This window comes from Pseudophryne corroboree, unplaced genomic scaffold, assembly GCF_028390025.1.
Source record: "Pseudophryne corroboree isolate aPseCor3 unplaced genomic scaffold, aPseCor3.hap2 scaffold_873, whole genome shotgun sequence".
Taxonomy (NCBI): domain Eukaryota; kingdom Metazoa; phylum Chordata; class Amphibia; order Anura; family Myobatrachidae; genus Pseudophryne; species Pseudophryne corroboree.
This window is the reverse complement of record NW_026970452.1, coordinates 57636-77108: the sequence shown is the minus strand read 5'-3', so window position 1 is coordinate 77108 and position 19473 is coordinate 57636. Positions and strand designations below refer to the sequence as shown.

At 46.9% G+C, this 19473-nt stretch overlaps 15 non-coding genes and 2 pseudogenes across 15 annotated transcripts; 8 read left to right on the top strand and 9 right to left on the bottom strand.

The window, feature by feature from the left end:
* The first annotated feature begins 986 nt into the window (after nucleotides 1–986).
* Nucleotides 987–1142, top strand: LOC135043607 (U1 spliceosomal RNA). Its single transcript, XR_010236433.1, has one exon. It is a non-coding gene; the product is annotated as a U1 spliceosomal RNA (small nuclear RNA).
* Nucleotides 1143–1816: 674 nt separating this feature from the next.
* On the top strand, nucleotides 1817–1980 carry LOC135043669 (U1 spliceosomal RNA). Its single transcript, XR_010236494.1, has one exon. It is a non-coding gene; the product is annotated as a U1 spliceosomal RNA (small nuclear RNA).
* Nucleotides 1981–2132: 152 nt separating this feature from the next.
* On the top strand, nucleotides 2133–2295 carry LOC135043587 (U1 spliceosomal RNA). Its single transcript, XR_010236420.1, has one exon. It is a non-coding gene; the product is annotated as a U1 spliceosomal RNA (small nuclear RNA).
* Nucleotides 2296–5604: 3309 nt separating this feature from the next.
* LOC135043640 (U1 spliceosomal RNA) lies at nucleotides 5605–5768 on the bottom strand. Its single transcript, XR_010236466.1, has one exon. It is a non-coding gene; the product is annotated as a U1 spliceosomal RNA (small nuclear RNA).
* A 692-nt stretch (nucleotides 5769–6460) lies between these two features.
* On the bottom strand, nucleotides 6461–6603 carry LOC135043602 (U1 spliceosomal RNA; annotated as a pseudogene).
* A 148-nt stretch (nucleotides 6604–6751) lies between these two features.
* On the bottom strand, nucleotides 6752–6916 carry LOC135043646 (U1 spliceosomal RNA). The gene has a single exon (XR_010236472.1). It is a non-coding gene; the product is annotated as a U1 spliceosomal RNA (small nuclear RNA).
* Nucleotides 6917–13659: 6743 nt separating this feature from the next.
* Nucleotides 13660–13775, bottom strand: LOC135043628 (U5 spliceosomal RNA). Its single transcript, XR_010236455.1, has one exon. It is a non-coding gene; the product is annotated as a U5 spliceosomal RNA (small nuclear RNA).
* Nucleotides 13776–14050: 275 nt separating this feature from the next.
* LOC135043610 (U5 spliceosomal RNA) lies at nucleotides 14051–14166 on the bottom strand. Its single transcript, XR_010236436.1, has one exon. It is a non-coding gene; the product is annotated as a U5 spliceosomal RNA (small nuclear RNA).
* Nucleotides 14167–14440: 274 nt separating this feature from the next.
* LOC135043621 (U5 spliceosomal RNA) lies at nucleotides 14441–14556 on the bottom strand. The gene has a single exon (XR_010236448.1). It is a non-coding gene; the product is annotated as a U5 spliceosomal RNA (small nuclear RNA).
* Nucleotides 14557–14831: 275 nt separating this feature from the next.
* On the bottom strand, nucleotides 14832–14947 carry LOC135043615 (U5 spliceosomal RNA). Its single transcript, XR_010236441.1, has one exon. It is a non-coding gene; the product is annotated as a U5 spliceosomal RNA (small nuclear RNA).
* Nucleotides 14948–15221: 274 nt separating this feature from the next.
* LOC135043622 (U5 spliceosomal RNA) lies at nucleotides 15222–15337 on the bottom strand. Its single transcript, XR_010236449.1, has one exon. It is a non-coding gene; the product is annotated as a U5 spliceosomal RNA (small nuclear RNA).
* Nucleotides 15338–15607: 270 nt separating this feature from the next.
* LOC135043619 (U5 spliceosomal RNA) lies at nucleotides 15608–15723 on the bottom strand. Its single transcript, XR_010236445.1, has one exon. It is a non-coding gene; the product is annotated as a U5 spliceosomal RNA (small nuclear RNA).
* A 144-nt stretch (nucleotides 15724–15867) lies between these two features.
* Nucleotides 15868–15995, top strand: LOC135043604 (U1 spliceosomal RNA; annotated as a pseudogene).
* Nucleotides 15996–16587: 592 nt separating this feature from the next.
* On the top strand, nucleotides 16588–16751 carry LOC135043663 (U1 spliceosomal RNA). Its single transcript, XR_010236488.1, has one exon. It is a non-coding gene; the product is annotated as a U1 spliceosomal RNA (small nuclear RNA).
* A 152-nt stretch (nucleotides 16752–16903) lies between these two features.
* LOC135043575 (U1 spliceosomal RNA) lies at nucleotides 16904–17066 on the top strand. Its single transcript, XR_010236410.1, has one exon. It is a non-coding gene; the product is annotated as a U1 spliceosomal RNA (small nuclear RNA).
* A 675-nt stretch (nucleotides 17067–17741) lies between these two features.
* Nucleotides 17742–17905, top strand: LOC135043662 (U1 spliceosomal RNA). Its single transcript, XR_010236487.1, has one exon. It is a non-coding gene; the product is annotated as a U1 spliceosomal RNA (small nuclear RNA).
* Nucleotides 17906–18057: 152 nt separating this feature from the next.
* On the top strand, nucleotides 18058–18220 carry LOC135043581 (U1 spliceosomal RNA). The gene has a single exon (XR_010236415.1). It is a non-coding gene; the product is annotated as a U1 spliceosomal RNA (small nuclear RNA).
* The last annotated feature ends 1253 nt before the right edge of the window (nucleotides 18221–19473 follow it).

The window sequence follows — 19473 nt, the reverse complement described above, 5'->3', positions numbered from 1 at the left end:
ACCAGAACGGTTCAGATTAGGAAAACAGAGGCTCTGTTTGTCCTGTATGCTCCCAACAGGATTGGGTGTCCTGCTTCCATGTAGACAATTATGCGCTGGATCTGTGGTAAGATTCAGCATGCTCATTCCACGGCAGGATTGCCGTTACTGAATTAGGTGAAGACCCATTCTACTAGAAAGGTGGGTTCATCCTGGGCAGCTGGTCGGGGAGTCTCGGCATTGCAACTTTGCCGAGCAGCTATTTAGTAAACACTTTTGCTAAGTTTTACAAGTTTTAGAGTAAAGGAGATTCAACTGAGGCAGCACAAGGGAACTCTCATCTGGGGACAACAACTGCAGTGAGAACACATATTTTCAGATGAACATGGGAGGGCAGAAGGCTGCCTAATACTGAAGCACCCCCAAACAACAAACCAAATGCAACAACTAGTACAAGCATTCCTGGGGGAAGGTCTGCAGAAGACGGATATGCATATAGTGATGTCATCCAAGCAGTGGGCCAAAGTTGGCTGGAACCCTCATCTGCATATGAAAAGAGAAAAGGGGTATGCAGGGCATGGCGGCCTTTTGTGGCGCTTGGATGACCCTTAGTTCGCATTAAACACCCCCACCCTCCTTCGGTGTGGGGCTCATGTTGGCCATGCCCCAGCCCCTGAAGCATTCAAGCTGATTTCTTGCAGCAGCTTGGCACTGTAACAGCTCCAGAGCTGCTCTGTAAGGCAAGTAAAAGGGTGTGGGCCCTGCAGCACTACCTGTAGTTTGCATTGTGCATTGGAAGGCACAAAGTAAGCAGACAGGAGGAGAAGTCAGGATAGTCCACAAGGGTATAGAAGGGAGGGGCTCAAGAAAAAAGAAGTGGAAACAGACAGCAAACTAGGCTGGAGAGAGACCTGAGACAAAGAGATCTGAATTATATGAGAGCCGACCAGGGGAAACACAAATTATGCAGTCAAGTTTCCCACATTTGGGGAAATCGCAGGGGCAGCACACCCAGGTGAGATACTATAATCAGGAAGGTGCTTCTCCCAGGGCAAGGCTCACCCATTGCACACTGGGTGTGCTGCTCCTACGATTTCCCCAAATGTGGGACACTTGACTGCATAATTTGTGTTTCCTCTGGTCGGCTCTCGTATAATTCAGATCTCTTTGTCTCAGGTCTCTCTCCAGCCTAGTTTGCTCTCTGTTTCCACTTCTTTTTTCTTGAGCCCCTCCCTTCTATACCCTTGTGCACTATCCTGACTTCTCCTCCCGTCTGCTTACTTTGTGCCTTCCAATGCACAATGCAAACTACAGGTAGTGCTGCAGGGCCCACACCCTTTTACTTGCCTTACAGAGCAGCTCTGGAGCTGTTACAGTGCCCAGCTGCTGCAAGAAATCAGCTTGAATGCTTCATGGGATGGGGCATGGCCAACATGAGCCCCACACCAAAGGAGGGTGGGGGTGTTTAATGCGATCTAGGGGTCATCCAAGCACCGCAAAAGGCCGCCATGCCCTGCACGCCCCTTTTCTCTTTTCATATGCAGATGAGGGTTGAAGCCAACTTTGACCCACTGCTTGGATAACATCACCATATGCAAATCCATCTGCTGCAGGCCTTCCCCCAGGAATGCTTGCACTAGTTGTTGCATTTGGTTTGTTGTTTGGGGGTGCTTCAGTATTAGGCAGCCTTCTGCCCTCCCATGTTCATCTGAAAATATGTGTTCTCCCTGCAGTTGTTGTCCCCATATGAGAGTTCCCTTGTGCTGCCTCAGTTGAATCTCCTTTACTTGACAGAGATGTGCCTGAGCAGCGGCCCTCCCCAGCCCTATCCCAAATCATACTTATTTTGCATAGGAGACACCATGGTCATGAAAATTGTTCACCCAGGGTGAGGTTCATTCATTGCATTCTGGGTATGCTGACCCCTGTGATTTACCCAAATGTGGGAAACTCGCCTGCATTATTTGTGGTAGTTGGGGACTGTGTTTGTGTTTTCCGCTGGTCAGCTCTGGTAAAAGTCAGATTTCTTTGTCTCAGATCTTCCTCTAGCCTTGTTCTTCTTTCGAGAGTTCCATTGTGCTGCCTCAGTTGGATCTCCTTCACTTGACAGGGGGGTGCCCGAGCAGCGACCCTCCCCAGCTCTAGCCCAACTCCTACTTACCTGCCAGGTGAGATACTATGATCTTGAAGGTGCTTCTCCCAGGGCAAGGCTCAACCATTGCACTCTGGGTGTGCTGCCCCTGCGATTTCCCCAAATATGGGAAACTTGACTGCATAATTTGTGTTTCCCCTGGTCGGCTCTCGTATAATTCAGATCTCTTTGTCTCAGGTCTCTCTCCAGCCTAGTTTGCTGTCTGTTTCCACTTCTCTTTTCTTGAGCCGCTCCCTTCTATGCCCTTGCGCACTATCCTGACTTCTCCCGTCTGCTTACTTTGTGCCTTCCAACGCACAATGCGAACTACAGGTAGTGCTGCAGGGCCCACACCCTTTTATTTGCCTTACAGAGCAGCTCTGGAGCTGTTACAGTGCCCAGCTGCTGCAAGAAATCAGCTTGAATGCTTCAGGGGCTGGGGCATAGCCAACATGAGCCCCACACCGAAGGAAGGTGGAGGTGTTTAATGCGAACTAGGGGTCATCCAAGCGCCGCAAAAGGCCGCCATGCCCTGCATAACCCTTTTCTCTTTTCATATGCAGATGAGGGTTCCAGCCAACTTTGGCCCACTGCTTGGATGACATCACCGTATGCAAATTCGTCTCCTGCAGACCTTCCCCCAGGAATGCTTGTACTAGTTATTGCATATGGTTTGATATTTGATGGTGCTTCAGTATTAGGCAGCCTTCCGCCCTCCCATGTTCATCTGAAAAAATGTGGTCTCCCTGCAGTTGTTGTCCCCAGACGAGAGTTCCCTTGTGCTTCCTCAGTTGAATCTCCTTAACTTGACGGGGGAGGGGCTTGCCCGAGCAGCCACCCTCCCCAGCCCTATCCCAACTCATACTTATTTTGCATATGAGATCTCTATATCATGAAGATTGTTATCACAGGGTGAAGTTCATCCATTATATTTTAAAATAGGAAGGTTCAAATTACATATTTGAATTGCATCTATGTGCTGGATTCAAATGTCCCCCCCCCCTTCCTTTCTCAATTGTGCCCGTCAGCAGCTATTCTAAGGTTGCTGCCAATGGGTGTGACACATTAATTTCTTCTGTGGGGTACACTGGACTCCACAAGGATTCACATTGGGGTGTAGAGTAGGATCTTGATCTGAGGCACCAACCGGCTCAAAGCTTTTGACTGTTCCCAAGATGCTCAGCGCATTCTCCTCTATAACCCCGCTTCCATGAACAGGGAGCTCAGTTTGTAGTTGGTGCCTTCAGTAGCAGGCCACTTAACAGGGGCCTGCCTCAGGCAGCCTATTCTTAGCTATTAATTTTGACAAGAAAATAAGAACTTTTTTTATGAGAATCTACAAGGGCTGCAGCAGGCTAGGTCTAATAGACATCTTTACTGCAGCTTCATCACTCCCAGCGGCGCTGTATACTCCCGTGCCCTGGTTGCTGGGTCACTGCAGCGGAGGCTCCGGTTTCTTCCTAAGGTCAGTCACACACGCACCGCCCTTCCGGATCACGAGGCCGCTGATGAAGGGGAGCGTGGCCGTAGGGGGTGGACCGTGTGCGCACTGGCGTGGACACTGATTACTGGGCAGCCGCTCCACGAGCCACCAGGTACAGTTAAGGAGCACAGGTCTGGGGTTTTTTCTCCCATATTAAACCAATTTTGTACTGCCCGCAGCGCATTGTGATAGGTAATAGGGCCTGATTCAGGTTGGATTGCAATCACAGTAAGCGATCCAACTGCAAAAATTGCTAAGAGCATACGCATGTGCCTGCATTTTCTGCGGCACCCCGCAGAGAATGCGATCGCCTCTGCCTGTCAATCGGGGCAGGGGGGGAGAGGGGGGTCAGCAACACTCCATTTCCAAGTCAGGGATGGAGCGGTGCGGGGGCAAGGCTTCAAAATGGGGTCTGCAACGGAGGAGACACAGGGGGCGTGGTCACAGCGGCTGTATGACATCACATTCAGCCGCTGTGATCACAAAAATGGTGGCGGCTTCCTGTGCGCACATACAGTCTGCACCAGCAGGAGGCTACACCATTTTTTATGATCACGCTGAACTGCAGTGCGACTGCAATTACAGATTGGTCAAGAAGGGAGGCGTCATGCTGGGTGGCCATGTCCTGTCACTGTGCAGGAGCCAGCACCGCTCACACACTAGTCCCAGGGTGCAGCCCCCAACCCCCGGGACACCCGGAGCAACAAAATGTAGATTCAGGCCACCAGGCCACGCCCCTACCTATGAAACCATGCCTCCTTTTTACCATTGCGCTGCTTATCTGCGCGCACTGCATTACAATCTCCTTCGCCACCTCTCTGGGTGTCACAGTGATAAGTGACACCTCTGCCATGCTTGTAGCAGCTGGTCCTAAGATCTACGCCTCAAGCCCTGAGTGTTTGCCCTTGTGACTTGTTGATCATCATAAGCGAAGCAGATGCTTACAGAAAACTGCAGGGGGCTTAGATTGAAATCTAAAAAAATATATGGGTATAAGGTAGAGAGGAGCGGGTTCGGTTCTCCCGAGAACCGAATTCCCCACGAACTCCACGTGGTTTACACTGGTCCGAGGCAGGCTCGGTTGTTCCCGCCTGACTCGAAAACCTGAACAAGGGAAAATGTCATCATCCCGCTGTCGGATTCTCGCGAGATTCGGATTTCATATAAAGAGCTGCGCGTTGCCGCCATTTTTACTCGTGCATTGAAGAGGGAGCGGAGAGGACGTGGCTATGTTCTCCTCAGTGGAAATCTCAATATCAGTGCTCAGTATCAGTGGTTACTTATTGCTGCTCAGTAATACTAGTAGTGTGTCTCTCCTGCTCAGTGTCAGTTCTCAGTAGTATCCTCATCAGTGCTCAGTATCACTGCTCATTGTCTTGTGCTGCATTGTGGTGCTCAGCACTACTACAGTACATTACTAATAGTCCAGTGCTGCATCTTGCTGCTCAGTGTCAGTTCTAGTATCCTCATCAGTGCTCACTATCACTGCTCATTACATTGTGGTGTTCTGTATACTACAGTAACATAGTAATATAGTAACATATAGTAATATAGTTTTTGAGGTTGAAAAGAGGCAAATTGCCCATCGTGTTCAACCTGTTTTAAGTTGTGATGATTCTACATACTTGCTGAATAATGTTTATGACTAGTTAACTACTACAACTCATGTTACCCCCGGATTAACCATGTTGATATTTTAAGTATTATAACCTTGGATAGCTTTTTTCATTCAGAAATGTATCCATTCCTTTTTTAAATCCAATTACAGAGTCCGCCATTACCACCTTCCCTGGCAGGGAATTCCACATCCTGATTGCCCTAACAGTGAAGATCATAGTATCTCACCTGGCAGGTAAGTAGGAGTTGGGCTAGAGCTGTGGAGGATTGCTGCTTGGCACCCCCTGTCAAGTGAAGGAGATCCAACTGAGGCAGCACAAGGGAACTCTCGAAAGAAGAACAAGGCTAGAGGAAAGATCTGAGACAAAGAAATCTGACTTTTACCAGAGCTGACCAGAGGAAAGCACAAACACAGTCCCCCACTACCACAAATAATGCAGTCGAGTTTCCCACATTTGGGGAAATCACAGGGGTCAGCATACCCAGAATGCAATGAATGAACCTCACCCTGGGAGAACAATCTTCATGACCAAGGTATCTCCTATGCAAAATAAGTATGATTTGGGATAGGGCTGGGGAGGGCCGCTGCTCAGGCACATTCTCTGTCAAGTAAAGGAGATTCAACTGAGGCAGCACAAGGAACTCTCATCTGGGGACAACAACTGCAGGGAGAACACATATTTTCAGATGAACATGGGAGGGCAGAAGGCTGCCTAAAACTGAAGCACCCACCAAACAACGAACCAAATGCAACTACTAGTGCAAGCATTCCTGGGGGAAGGCCTGCAGCAGATGGATTTGCATATGGTGATGTCATCCAAGCAGTGGGTCAAAGTTGGCTTCAACCCTCGTCTGCATATGAAAAGAAAAAAGGGGTGTGCAGGGCATGGCGGCCTTTTGCGGCGCTTGGATGACCCCTAGTTCGCATTAAACACCTCCACCCTCCTTCGGTGTGGGGCTCATGTTGGCTATGCCCCAGCCCCTGAAGCATTCAAGCTGATTTCTTGCAGCAGCTGGGCACTGTAACAGCTCCAGAGCTGCTCTGTAAAGCAAGTAAAAGGGTGTGGGCCTGCAGCACTACCTGTAGTTTGCATTGTGCGTTGGAAGGCACAAAGTAAGCAGATGGGAGAAGTCAGGATAGTGCACAAGGGTATAGAAGGGAGGGGCTCAAGAAAAAAGAAGTGGAAACAGACAGCAAACTAGGCTGGAGAGAGACCTGAGACAAAGAGATCTGAATTATATGAGAGCCGACCAGGGGAAACACAAATTATGACAGTCAAGTTTCCCACATTTGGGAAATCGCAGGGGCAGCACAGCCAGAGTGCAATGGGTGAGCCTTGCCCCTGGGAGAAGCATCTTCATGATCATAGTATCTCACCTGGCAGGTAAGTAGGAGTTGGGCTAGAGCTGGGGAGGGTCGCTGCTCGGGCACCCCCCTGTCAAGTGAAGGAGATCCAACTGAGGCAGCACAAGGGAACTCTAGAAGAACAAGGCTAGAGGAAGATCTGAGACAAAGAAATCTGACTTTTACCAGAGCTGACCAGAGGAAAGCACAAAACACAGTCCCCCACTACCACAAATAATGCAGTTGAGTTTCCCACATTTGGGGAAATCACAGGGGTCAGCATACCCAGAATGCAATGAATGAACCTAACCCTGGGAGAACAATCTTCATGACCATGGTATCTCCTATGCAAAATAAGTATGATTTGGGATAGGGCTGGGGAGGGCCGCTGCTCAGGCACATCTCTGTCAAGTAAAGGAGATTCAACTGAGGCAGCACAAGGGAACTCTCATCTGGGGACAACAACTGCAGGGAGAACACATATTTTCAGATGAACATGGGAGGGCAGAAGGCTGCCTAATACTGAAGCACCCCAAACAACAAACCAAATGCAACAACTAGTGCAAGCATTCCTGGGGGAAGGCCTGCCGCAGATGGATTTGCATATGGTGATGTCATCCAAGCAGTGGGTCAAAGTTGGTTCAAACACCTTTGCAAAGTTCTATAAGTTTGATACCCTGGCTGAGGAGGACCTCCTGTTTGCTCAATCGGTGCTGCAAAGTCATCCGCACTCTCCTGCCCGTTTGGGAGCTTTGTATAATCCCCATGGTCCTTACGGAGTCCCCAGCATCCTCTAGGACGTAAGAGAAAATAAGATTTTAAACCTACCGGTAAATCTTTTTCTCGTAGTCCGTAGAGGATGCTGGGTGCCCGTCCCAAGTGCGGACTACTTCTGCAAGACTTGTATATAGTTATTGCTTACATAAGGGTTATATGTTAGTTTTCATCGGTCTTGGACTGATGCTATGTTGTTTTCATACTGTTAACTGGGTAGTATATCACAAGTTATACGGTGTGATTGGTGTGGCTGGTATGAATCTTGACCTTGGATTAACAAAAATCCTTTCCTCGTACTGTCCGTCTCCTCTGGGCACAGTTTCTCTAACTGAGGTATGGAGGAGGGGCATAGAGGGAGGAGCCAGTGCACACCCAGATCTAAAGTCTTTCTTAAAGTGCCCATGTCTGCTGCGGAGCCCGTCTATCCCCCATGGTCCTTACGGAGTCCCCATCATCCTCTACGGACTACGAGAAAAAAAAATTACCGGTAGGTTTAAAATGTTATTTTTTTCTCTGCAACCCACTGCTAAATTGTGCTTCCTAGCTGTTTTTTATAAAATCACTTAATTAAATCTAACTCTGATTACGTCAGAGAAGGCCAGGTACCCTACACCATAAGAGGGGGTTTGAAATTTTGACTTGTCTACTTAAAGATCACCAAAATCTGATGACAAGGTCAATTACATCCCTGGGTGGGATTGAACCACCAACCTTTTGGTTAATAGCCCATGTAAGTGCAAGAAATCCTGAAGCACTCACTTCATCATGGGAAAGTACCAATGTGTTTCTTACAAAAATTCTCCAGATTATTGACTTTTTAAAGTTTTTCTAGGAAACGTTCTAGATGAATGCTGATTAGCCTTTGTCAGTATTGACTTTCGCAAGGTGTCTCTGTGGCGCAATCGGTTAGCATGTTTGGCTATTAACCAAAAGGTTGGTGGTTCAATCCCACCCAGGGATGTAATTGACCTTGTAATCAGATTTTGGTGATCTTTAAGTAGACAAGTCAAAATTTCAAAAACCCCCCTTATGGTGTAGGGTACCTGGCCTTCTCTGATGTAATCAGAGTTAGATTTGATTAAGTGATTTTATAAAAAAAACAGCTAGGAAGCACAATTTAGCAGTGAGTTGCAGAGAAAAAAAATTATGCTGGCAGAAAAGTCCAATTGAGTGATTAAACAGCTCTTCATTTTCTGATTTTATGTTTATGCTAACAAATTTGCTCTCTGAAAAGTGTCCACAAAGCCAAGTCTCTGATTAACACCTTTGTAGGAATGGTTTTTCACCTATTACTGAATTAAACTTGCTTCATTGGAAAGGCATCAAAGATGCATCCTCATTTCAATGTCTACTGAAATAATACAGGTTGACACCAGGAAACGTCACTGCATCCTTGCTGCTTCCTCATGGGGAAGTCTGTTTAATGTGAAAACAAGGTGATATCTAATCAGCACACAGGTAAGGAATTAAGAAAATCTTTCTTTATGGGTGAAGATGTTTCTCACAAATTGTTGTCCCAATGCATCATTGAAATTCAAGATGGAAGATGATTTTCATATATCACTTGTACATTTTGCATTGCTCTTCTGGTGACAATGTAGTTTGTTTTTGTCAATTAATTTTCTTTACCCTATTACTGAAATGGTAAGTGGATTTTTTAAAGAAAACAATGCTGTCAATATACTATTAAAACAAATTAAAATGATAAAAGTTATTGTACTTTAAGTAAAAATAAAAGTGCCAAAATATCAATCCCAGTTTTTGATTACTTTAATTATAAAAAAAAAAATGCACATAGCAGAGGATAGTTTCGATCAATCGACCTCTGGGTTATGGGCCCAGCATGCTTCCATTGCACTACTCTGCTGCTCATGGAAGTGTCAGAGATCCTGAAGACTAAATTGATTAAAGGCCTTAAAGTACTGGACTATAAGGAAAGACTTACTAGGCTGAATATTTATACACTAGAAAAGAGGTGCCTAAGAGGAGATATTATTAATATCTTCAAATATGTAAAGATACATAACAAAGAGTTATCAGAGGAATTATTTATTAAAAGAACACGTGGTCACTCGCTGCGACTGGAGGAAAGTTCAGAACGCAATGGAGGAAAGGTTTCTTCACTGTTAGGGCAATCAGGATGTGGAATTCCCTGCCAGGGAAGGTGGTAATGGCGGACTCTGTAAATGGATTTAAAAAAGGAATGGATACATTTCTGAATGAAAAAGCTATCCAAGGTTATAATACTTAAAATATCAACATGGTTAATCCGGGGGTAACATGAGTTATAGTAGCTAACTAGTCATAAAACATTATTCAGCAAGTATGTAGAATCATCACAACTTAAAACAGGTTGAACACGATGGGCAATTTGCCTCTATTCAACCTCAAAAACTATGTTACTATATTACTATGTTATTGTAGTATACAGAACACCACAATGCAATGAGCAGTGATAGTGAGCACTGATGAGGATACTAGAACTGACACTGAGCAGCAAGATGCAGCACTGGACTATTAGTAATGTACTGTATTATGCTGAGCAACACAATGCAGCACAAGACAATGAACAGTGATACTGAGCACTGATGAGGATACTACTGAGAACTGACACTGAGCAGGAGAGACACACTACTAGTATTACTGAGCAGCAATAAGTAACCACTGATACTGAGCACTGATATTGAGATTTCCACTGAGAGAACATAGCCACGTCCTCTCCGCTCTCTCTTCAATGCACGAGTAAAAATGGCAGCAACGCGCAGCTCTTTATATGGAATCCGAATCTCGCGAGAATCCGACAGCGGGATGATGACATTTTCCCTTGTTCAGGTTTTCCGAGTCAGGCGGGAACAACCGAGCCTGCCTCGGACCAGTGTAAACCACGTGGAGTTTGTGGGGAATTCGGTTCTCGGAGAACCGAACCCGCTCCTCTCTACCTTATACCCTATCAATTTTTTTATTTTCAATCTAAGCCCCTGCAGTTTTCTGTAAGCATCTGCTTCGCTATGATGATCAACAAGTCACAAGGGCAAACACTCAGGGTTTGAGGCGTAGATCTTAGGACCAGCTGCTACAAGCATGGCAGAGGTGTCACTATCACTGGTGACACCCAGAGAGGTGGCGAGGGAGATTGTAATGCAGTGCGCGCAGATAAGCAGTGCAATGGTAAAAAGGAGGCATGGTTTCATAGGTAGGGGCGTGGCCTGGTGGCCTGAATCTACATTTTGTTGCTCCGGGTGTCCCGGGGGTTGGGGGCTGCACCCGGGGACTAGTGTGTGAGCGGTGCTGGCTCCTGCAAAGTGACAGGGCATGGCCACCCAGCATGACGCCTCCCTTCTTGACCATGCTGTAATTGCAGTCGCACTGCAGTTCAGCGTGATCATAAAAAATGGTGTAGGCGCCTGCTGGTGCAGACTGTATGTGCGCGCAGGAAGCCGCCACCATTTTTGTGATCACAGCGGCTGAATGTGATGTCATACAGTCGCTGTGACCACGCCCCCTGTGTCTCCTCCGTTGCAGACCCCATTTTGAAGCCTTGCCCCCGCACCGCTCCATCCCTGACTTGGAAATGGAGTGTTGCTGACCCACCTCTCCCCCCCTTCCCCGCCCCGATTGACAGGCAGAGGCGATCACATTCTCTGCGGGGTGCCGCAGAAAATGCAGGCACATGCGTATGCTCTTAGCAATTTTTGCAGTTGGATCGCTTATTGTGATTGCAATCCAACCTGAATCAGGCCCTATTACCTATCACAATGCGCTGCGGGCAGTACAAAATTGGGTTAATATAGGAGAAAAACCCCCAGACCTGTGCTCCTTAACTGTACCTGGTGGCTAGTGGAGCGGCTGCCCAGTAATCAGTGTCCACCGCAGTGCGCACACGGCCCACCCCCTACGGCCTCGCTCCCCTTCAGCAGCGGCCTCGTGATCCGGAAGGGTGGTGTGTGTGTGACTGACCTTAGGATGAAACCGGAGCCTCCGCTGCAGTGACCCAGCAACCAGGGCACGGGAGTATACAGCGCCGCTGGGAGTGATGAAGCTGCAGTAAAGATGTCTATTAGACCTAGCCTGCTGCAGCCCTTGTAGATTCTCATAAAACAAGTTCTTCTTTTCTTGTCAAAATTAATAGCTAAGAATAGGCTGCCTGAGGCAGGCCCCTGTTAATTGGCCTGCTACTGAAGGCACCAACTACAAACTGAGCTCCCTGTTCATGGAAGCGGGGTTATAGAGGAGAATGCACTGAGCTTCTTGGGAACAGTCAAAAGCTTTGAGCCGGTTGGTGCCTCAGATCAAGATCCTACTCTACACCCCAATGTGAATCCTTGTGGAGTCCAGTGTACCCCACAGAAGAAATTAATGTGTCACACCCATTGGCAGCAACCTTAGAATAGCTGCTGATGGGCACAATTGAGAAAGGAAGGGGGGGGGGACATTTGAATCCAGCACATAGATGCAATTCAAATATGTAATTCGTACCTTCCTATTTTAAAATATAATGGATGAACCTCACCCTGTGAGAACAATCTTCATGATCAAGAGATCTCATATGCAAAATAAATATGAGTTGGGATAGGGCTGGGGAGGGCTGCTCGGGCAGCACCTCCCCCGTCAAGTTAAGGAGATTCAACTGAGGAAGCACAAGGGAACTCTCGTCTGGGGACAACAACTGCAGGGAGACCACATCTTTTCAGATGAACATGGGAGGGCGGAAGGCTGCCTAATACTGAAGCACCATATGCAACAACTAGTACAAGCATTCCTGGGGGAAGGTCTGCAGCAGACGGATTTGCATACGGTGATGTTATCCAAGCAGTGGGCCAAAGTTGACTGGAACCCTCATCTGCATATGAAAAGAGAAAAGGGGCATGCAGGGCATGGCGGCCTTTTGCAGTGCTTGGATGACCCCTAGTTCACATTAAACACCCCCACCCTCCTTTGGTGTGGGGCTCATGTTGGCCATGCCCCATCCCCTGAAGCATTCAAGCTGATTTCTTGCAGCAGCTGGGCACTGTAACAGCTCCAGAGCTGTTCTGTAAGGCAAGTAAAAGGGTGTGGGCCCTGCAGCACCACCTGTAGTTCGCATTGTGCGTTGGAAGGCACAAAGTAAGCAGACGGGAGGAGAAGTCAGGATAGTGCGCAAGGGCATTCTTTTCTCTTAGTCCGTAGAGGATGCTGGGGTCACATTAAGAACCATGGGGTATAGACGGGATCCGCAAGAGACATGGGCACTTTAAGACTTTCAAAGGGTGTGAACTGGCTCCTCCCTCTATGCCCCTCCTCCAGACTCCAGTTATAGGAACTGTGCCCAGGGAGACGGACATTTCGAGGAAAGGATTTATTGTTAAACTAAGGTGAGCATCTTACCAGCTCACACCTTAAACATGCCGCAGAACGTGGCATTCAACAGAACACAAGCCAACGGCATGAACAATTGCAGCAAAAAGCTGACCAGAACCATAACACAACATGTGTATAACCACAAGTAATAACTGCAGACACAGTATGGACTGGGACGGGTGCCCAGCATCCTCTACAGACTAAGAGAAAAGGATTTACCGGTAGGTATTAAAATCCTATTTTCTCATACGACCTAGAGGATGCTGGGGTCACATTAAGAACCATGGGGTTATACCAAAGCTCTTGAACGGGTGGGAGAGTGCGTACGACTCTGCAGCACCGAATGACCCAACTTAAGGTTATCATCAGCCAAGGTATCAAACTTGTAAAACTTAGCAAAAGTGTTTACTAAATAGCTGCTCGGCAAAGTTGCAATGCCGAGACTCCCCGACCAGCTGCCAAGGATGAACCCACCTTTCTAGTAGAATGGGTCTTCACCTACTTCAGTAACGGCAATCCTGCCGTGGAACGAGCATGCTGAATCTTACCACAGATCCAGCGCATAATGGTCTGCATGGAAGCAGGACACCAAATCCTGTTGGGAGCATACAGGACAAACAGAGCCTCTGTTTTCCTAATCTGAACCGTTCTGGTGACATACATTTTCAAAGTTCTGACCACAGCCAGAGACTTTGACTCAACGAAGGTGTCAGTGGCCAAAGGCACCATGTGGAAAGATGAACCACCTTCGGCAGAAATTGTTGACGTGTCCTCAATTCTGCTCTATCTTCATGAAAGATCAAATAAAGGCTCTTGTGATACTGCATGGTTTGTACAGTTTTCCATGTGCTCCCAGACCTTTAAGCAAGTAGCATGGTCAAGAAAGTTCTGTTTGAAAAGAAACAACATTTACTGTCATTGTTATGCAAATAAACTTACATTAAAGCTAACAAGAAAGCACACTCGTTCTGTCTTTAAACTGATAAAAGAAACCCCAATAATATGGGGCATGCAAAAATTGAGATAAAACTCAGTTTTGCTCCTCTCCACGGAAATCTTTAATAAAAGGCGAAATATTTGTTAGTTCTGAAGAGAAACCAGAGCATGACCAAGATTCCACCTGTCGCCTGAGTGCCATGCCAGCAGTTCTCATTCAGCTGAAAGTGAGCACCCAATTTGAATGAAAGAAAGCAGATTTCTCACCAGGCTTCCCCTTGCTATAAACATGGTTTGTACTCTTTTCCATGTGCTCCCAGATCTTTCAAGCAATTAGTGTGGTCAAGAAAGTTCTGTTTGAAAAGAAACAAACATTTACTGTCATTTCTATGCAAATGAGCTTACATTAAAGCACACTCGTTCTATCTTTAAACCGATAAAATAAAACCCCAATAAGATGGGGCATGCAAAAATTGAGATAAAACTCAGTTTTGCTCCTCTCCACGGAAATCTTTAGTAAAAGGCGAAAGATTTGTTCGTTCTGAAGAGAAACCAGAACATGACCAAGATTCCACCTGTCGCCTGAGTGCCATGCCAGCAGTCCTCATTCAGCTCAAAGTGAGCACCCAATTTGAAAGAAAGAAAGCAGATTTCTCACCAGGCTTCCCCTTGCTATAAACATGGTTTGTACTCTTTTCCATGTGCTCCCAGATCTTTCAAGCAATTAGTATAGTCAAGAAAGTTCTGTTTGAAAAGAAACAAACATTTACTGTCATTTCTATGCAAATGAGCTTACATTAAAGCACACTCGTTCTATCTTTAAACCGATAAAAGAAACCCCAATAAGACGGAGCATGCAAAAATTGAGATAAAACTCAGTTTTGCTCCTCTCCACGGAAATCTTTAGTAAAAGGCGAAAGATCTGTTCGTTTTGAAGAGAAACCAGAGCATGACCAAGATTCCACCTGTCGCCTGAGTGCCATGCCAGCAATCCTCATTCAGCTCAAAGTGAGCACCCAATTTGAAAGAAAGAAAGCAGATTTCTCACCAGGCTTCCCCTTGCTATAAACATGGTTTGTACTCTTTTCCATGTGCTCCCAGATCTTTCAAGCAATTAGTGTGGTCAAGAAAGTTCTGTTTGAAAAGAAACAAACATTTACTGTCATTTCTATGCAAATGAGCTTACATTAAAGCACACTCGTTCTATCTTTAAACCGATAAAATAAAATCCCAATAAGATGGGGCATGCAAAAATTGAGATAAAACTCAGTTTTGCTCCTCTCCACGGAAATCTTTAGTAAAAGGCGAAAGATTTGTTCGTTCTGAAGAGAAACCAGAACATGACCAAGATTCCACCTGTCGCCTGAGTGCCATGCCAGCAGTCCTCATTCAGCTCAAAGTGAGCACCCAATTTGAAAGAAAGAAAGCAGATTTCTCACCAGGCTTCCCCTTGCTATAAACATGGTTTGTACTCTTTTCCATGTGCTCCCAGATCTTTCAAGCATTTAGTATAGTCAAGAAAGTTCTGTTTGAAAAGAAACAAACATTTACTGTCATTTCTATGCAAATGAGCTTACATTAAAGCACACTCGTTCTATCTTTAAACCGATAAAAGAAACCCCAATAAGACGGAGCATGCAAAAATTTAGATAAAACTCAGTTTTGCTCCTCTCCACGGAAATCTTTAGTAAAAGGCGAAAGATCTGTTCGTTTTGAAGAGAAACCAGAGCATGACCAAGATTCCACCTGTCGCCTAAATGCTGTGCCAGCAGTCCTCATTCAGATCAAAGTGAGCGCCCAACTTGAAAGTAAGCAGATTTCTCACCTGGCTTCTCCTTGCTATAAGCATGGTTTGTACTGTATTCCATGTGCTCCCAGATCTTTCAAGCAAGTAGCATGGTCAAGAAAGTTCTGTTTGAAAAGAAACAAACATTTACTGTCATTTCTATGCAAATGAGCTTACATTAAAGCACACTCATTCTATCTTTAAACCGATAAAAGAAACCCCAAAAAGATGGGGCATGCAAAAATTGAGATAAAACTCGGTTTTGCTCCTCTCCACGGAAATCTTTAATAAAAGGCAAAAGATTTGTTCGTTCTGAAGAGAAACCAGAGCATGACCAAGATTTTTATCTGAAAATATGTGTTCTCCCTGCAGTTGTTGTCCCCAGATGAGAGTTCCCTTGTGCTGCCTCAGTTGAATCTCCTTTACTTGACAGAGATGTGCCTGAGCAGCGGCCCTCCCCAGCCCTATCCCAAATCATACTTATTTTGCATAGGAGATACCATGGTCATGAAGATTGTTCTCCCAGGGTGAGGTTCATTCATTGCATTCTGGGTATGCTGACCCCTGTGATTTTCCCAAATGTGGGAAACTCGCTTTTATACCCTTGTGCACTATCCTGACTTCTCCTCCTGTCTGCTTACTTTGTGCCTTCCAATGCACAATGCAAACTACAGGTAGTGCTGCAGGGCCCACACCCTTTTACTTGCCTTACAGAGCAGCTCTGGAGCTGATACAGTGCCAAGCTGCTGCAAGAAATCAGCTTGAATGCTTCAGGGGATGGGGCATGGCCAACATGAGCCCCACACCGAAGGAGGGTGGGGGTGTTTAATGCGAACTAAGGGTCATCCAAGCGCCGCAAAAGGCCGCCATGCCCTGCATACCCCTTTTCTCTTTTCATATGCAGATGAGGGTTCCAGCCAACTTTGGCCCACTGCTTGGATGACATCACCGTATGCAAATCCGTCTTCTGCAGAACTTCCCCCAGGAATGCTTGCACTAGTTGTTGCATTTGGTTTGTTGTTTGGGGGTGCTTCAGTATTAGGCAGCCTTCTGCCCTCCCATGTTCATCTGAAAATATGTGTTCTCCCTGCAGTTGTTGTCCCCAGATGAGAGTTCCCTTGTGCTGCCTCAGTTGAATCTCCTTTACTTGACAGAGATGTGCCTGAGCAGCGGCCCTCCCAGCCCTATCCCAAATCATACTTATTTTGCATAGGAGACACCATGGTCATGAAGATTGTTCACCCAGGGTGAGGTTCATTCATTGCATTCTGGGTATGCTGACCCCTGTGATTTCCCCAAATGTGGGAAACTCGCCTGCATTTTTTGTGGTAGTGGGGGACTGTGTTTGTGTTTTCCTCTGGTCAGCTCTGGTAAAAGTCAGATTTCTTTGTCTCATATATTCCTCTAGCCTTGTTCTTCTTTCGAGAGTTCCCTTGTGCTGCCTCAGTTGGATCTCCTTCACTTGACAGGGGGGTGCCCGAGCAGTGACCCTCCCCAGCTCTAGCCCAACTCCTACTTACCTGCCAGGTGAGATACTATGATCAGGAAGGTGCTTCTCCCAGGGCAAGGCTCACCCATTGCACTCTGGGTGTGCTACTCTTACGATTTCCCCAAATGTGGGACACTTGACTGCATAATTTGTGTTTCCTCTGGTCGGCTCTCGTATAATTCAGATCTCTTTGTCTCAGGTCTTTCTCCAGCCTAGTTTGCTGTCTGTTTCCACTTCTTTTATCTTGAGCCCCTCCCTTCTATACCCTTGTGCACTATCCTGACTTCTCCTCCCGTCTGCTTACTTTGTGCCTTCCAATGCACAATGCAAACTACAGGTAGTGCTGCAGGGCCCACACAATCTTTTACTTGCCTTAAAGAGCAGCTCTGGAGCTGTTACAGTGCCCAGCTGCTGCAAGAAATCAGCTTGAATGCTTCAGGGGATGGGGCATGGCCAACATGAGCCCCACACCAAAGGTGGGTGGGGGTGTTTAATGCGAACTAGGGGTAATCCAAGCACCGCAAAAGGCCGCCATGCCCTGCACGCCCCTTTTCTCTTTTCATATGCAGATGAGGGTTGAAGCCAACTTTGACCCACTGCTTGGATGACATCACCATATGCAAATCCATCTGCTGCAGGCCTTGCCCCAGGAATGCTTGCACTAGTTGTTGCATTTGGTTTGTTGTTTGGGGGTGCTTCAGTATTAGGCAGCCTTCTGCCCTCCCATGTTCATCTGAAAATATGTGTTCTCCCTGCAGTTGTTGTCCCCAGATGAGAGTTCCCTTGTGCTGCCTCAGTTGAATCTCCTTTACTTGACAGAGATGTGCCTGAGCAGCGGCCCTCCCAGCCCTATCCCAAATCATACTTATTTTGCATAGGAGACACCATGGTCATGAAGATTGTTCACCCAGGGTGAGGTTCATTCATTGCATTCTGGGTATGCTGACCCCTGTGATTTCCCCAAATGTGGGAAACTCGCCTGCATTTTTTGTGGTAGTGGGGGACTGTGTTTGTGTTTTCCTCTGGTCAGCTCTGGTAAAAGTCAGATTTCTTTGTCTCATATATTCCTCTAGCCTTGTTCTTCTTTCGAGAGTTCCCTTGTGCTGCCTCAGTTGGATCTCCTTCACTTGACAGGGGGGTGCCCGAGCAGTGACCCTCCCCAGCTCTAGCCCAACTCCTACTTACCTGCCAGGTGAGATACTATGATCATGAAGGTGCTTCTCCCAGGGCAAGGCTCACCCATTGCACTCTGGGTGTGCTGCTCCTGTGATTTCCCCAAATGTGGGAAACTTGATTGCATAATTTGTGTTTCCCCTGGTCGGCTCTCGTATAATTCAGATCTCTTTGTCTCAGGTCTCTCTCCAGCCTAGTTTGCTGTCTGTTTCCACTTCTCTTTTCTGGAGCCACTCCCTTCTATGCCCTTGCGCACTATCCTGACTTCTCCCGTCTGCTTACTTTGTGCCTTCCAACGCACAATGCGAACTACAGGTAGTGCTGCAGGGCCCACACCCTTTTAGTTGCCTTACAGAGCAGCTCTGGAGCTGTTACAGTGCCCAGCTGCTGTAAGAAATCAGCTTGAATGCTTCAGGGGCTGGGGCATAGCCAACATGAGCCCCACACCAAAGGAGGGTGGGGGTGTTTAATGCGAACTAGGGGTCATCCAAGCACCGCAAAAGGCCGCCATGCCCTGCATGCCCCTTTTCTCTTTTCATATGCAGATGAGGGTTCCAGCCAACTTTGGCCCACTGCTTGGATGACATCACCGTATGCAAATCCGTCTGCTGCAGACCTTCCCCCAGGAATGCTTGTACTAGTTGTTGCATATGGTTTGATATTTGATGGTGCTTCAGTATTAGGCAGCCTTCCGCCCTCCCATGTTCATCTGAAAAGATGTGGTCTCCCTGCAGTTGTTGTCCCCAGACGAGAGTTCCCTTGTGCTTCCTCAGTTGAATCTCCTTAACTTGATGGGGGAGGGGCTGCCCGAGCAGCCACCCTCCCCAGCCCTATCCCAACTCATACTTATTTTGCATATGAGATCTCTTGATCATGAAGATTGTTCTCACAGGGTGAAGTTCATCCATTATATTTTAAAATAGGAAGGTACAAATTACATATTTGAATTGCATCTATGTGCTGGATTCAAATGTCCCCCCCCCCTTCCTTTCTCAATTGTGCCCATCAGCAGCTATTCTAAGGTTGCTGCCAATGGGTGTGACACATTAATTTCTTCTGTGGGGTACACAGGACTCCACAAGGATTCACATTGGGGTGTAGAGTAGGATCTTGATCTGAGGCACCAACCGACTCAAAGCTTTTGACTGTTCCCAAGATGCTCAGCGCATCCTCCTCTATAACCCCGCTTCCATGAACAGGGAGCTCAGTTTGTAGTTGGTGCCTTCAGTAGCAGGCCACTTAACAGGGGCCTGCCTCAGGAAGCCAATTCTTAGCTATTCATTTTGACAAGAAAAGAAGAACTTGTTTTATGAGAATCTACAAGGGCTGCAGCAGGCTAGGTCTAATAGACATCTTTACTGCAGCTTCATCACTCCCAGCGGCGCTGTATACTCCCGTGCCCTGGTTGCTGGGTCACTGC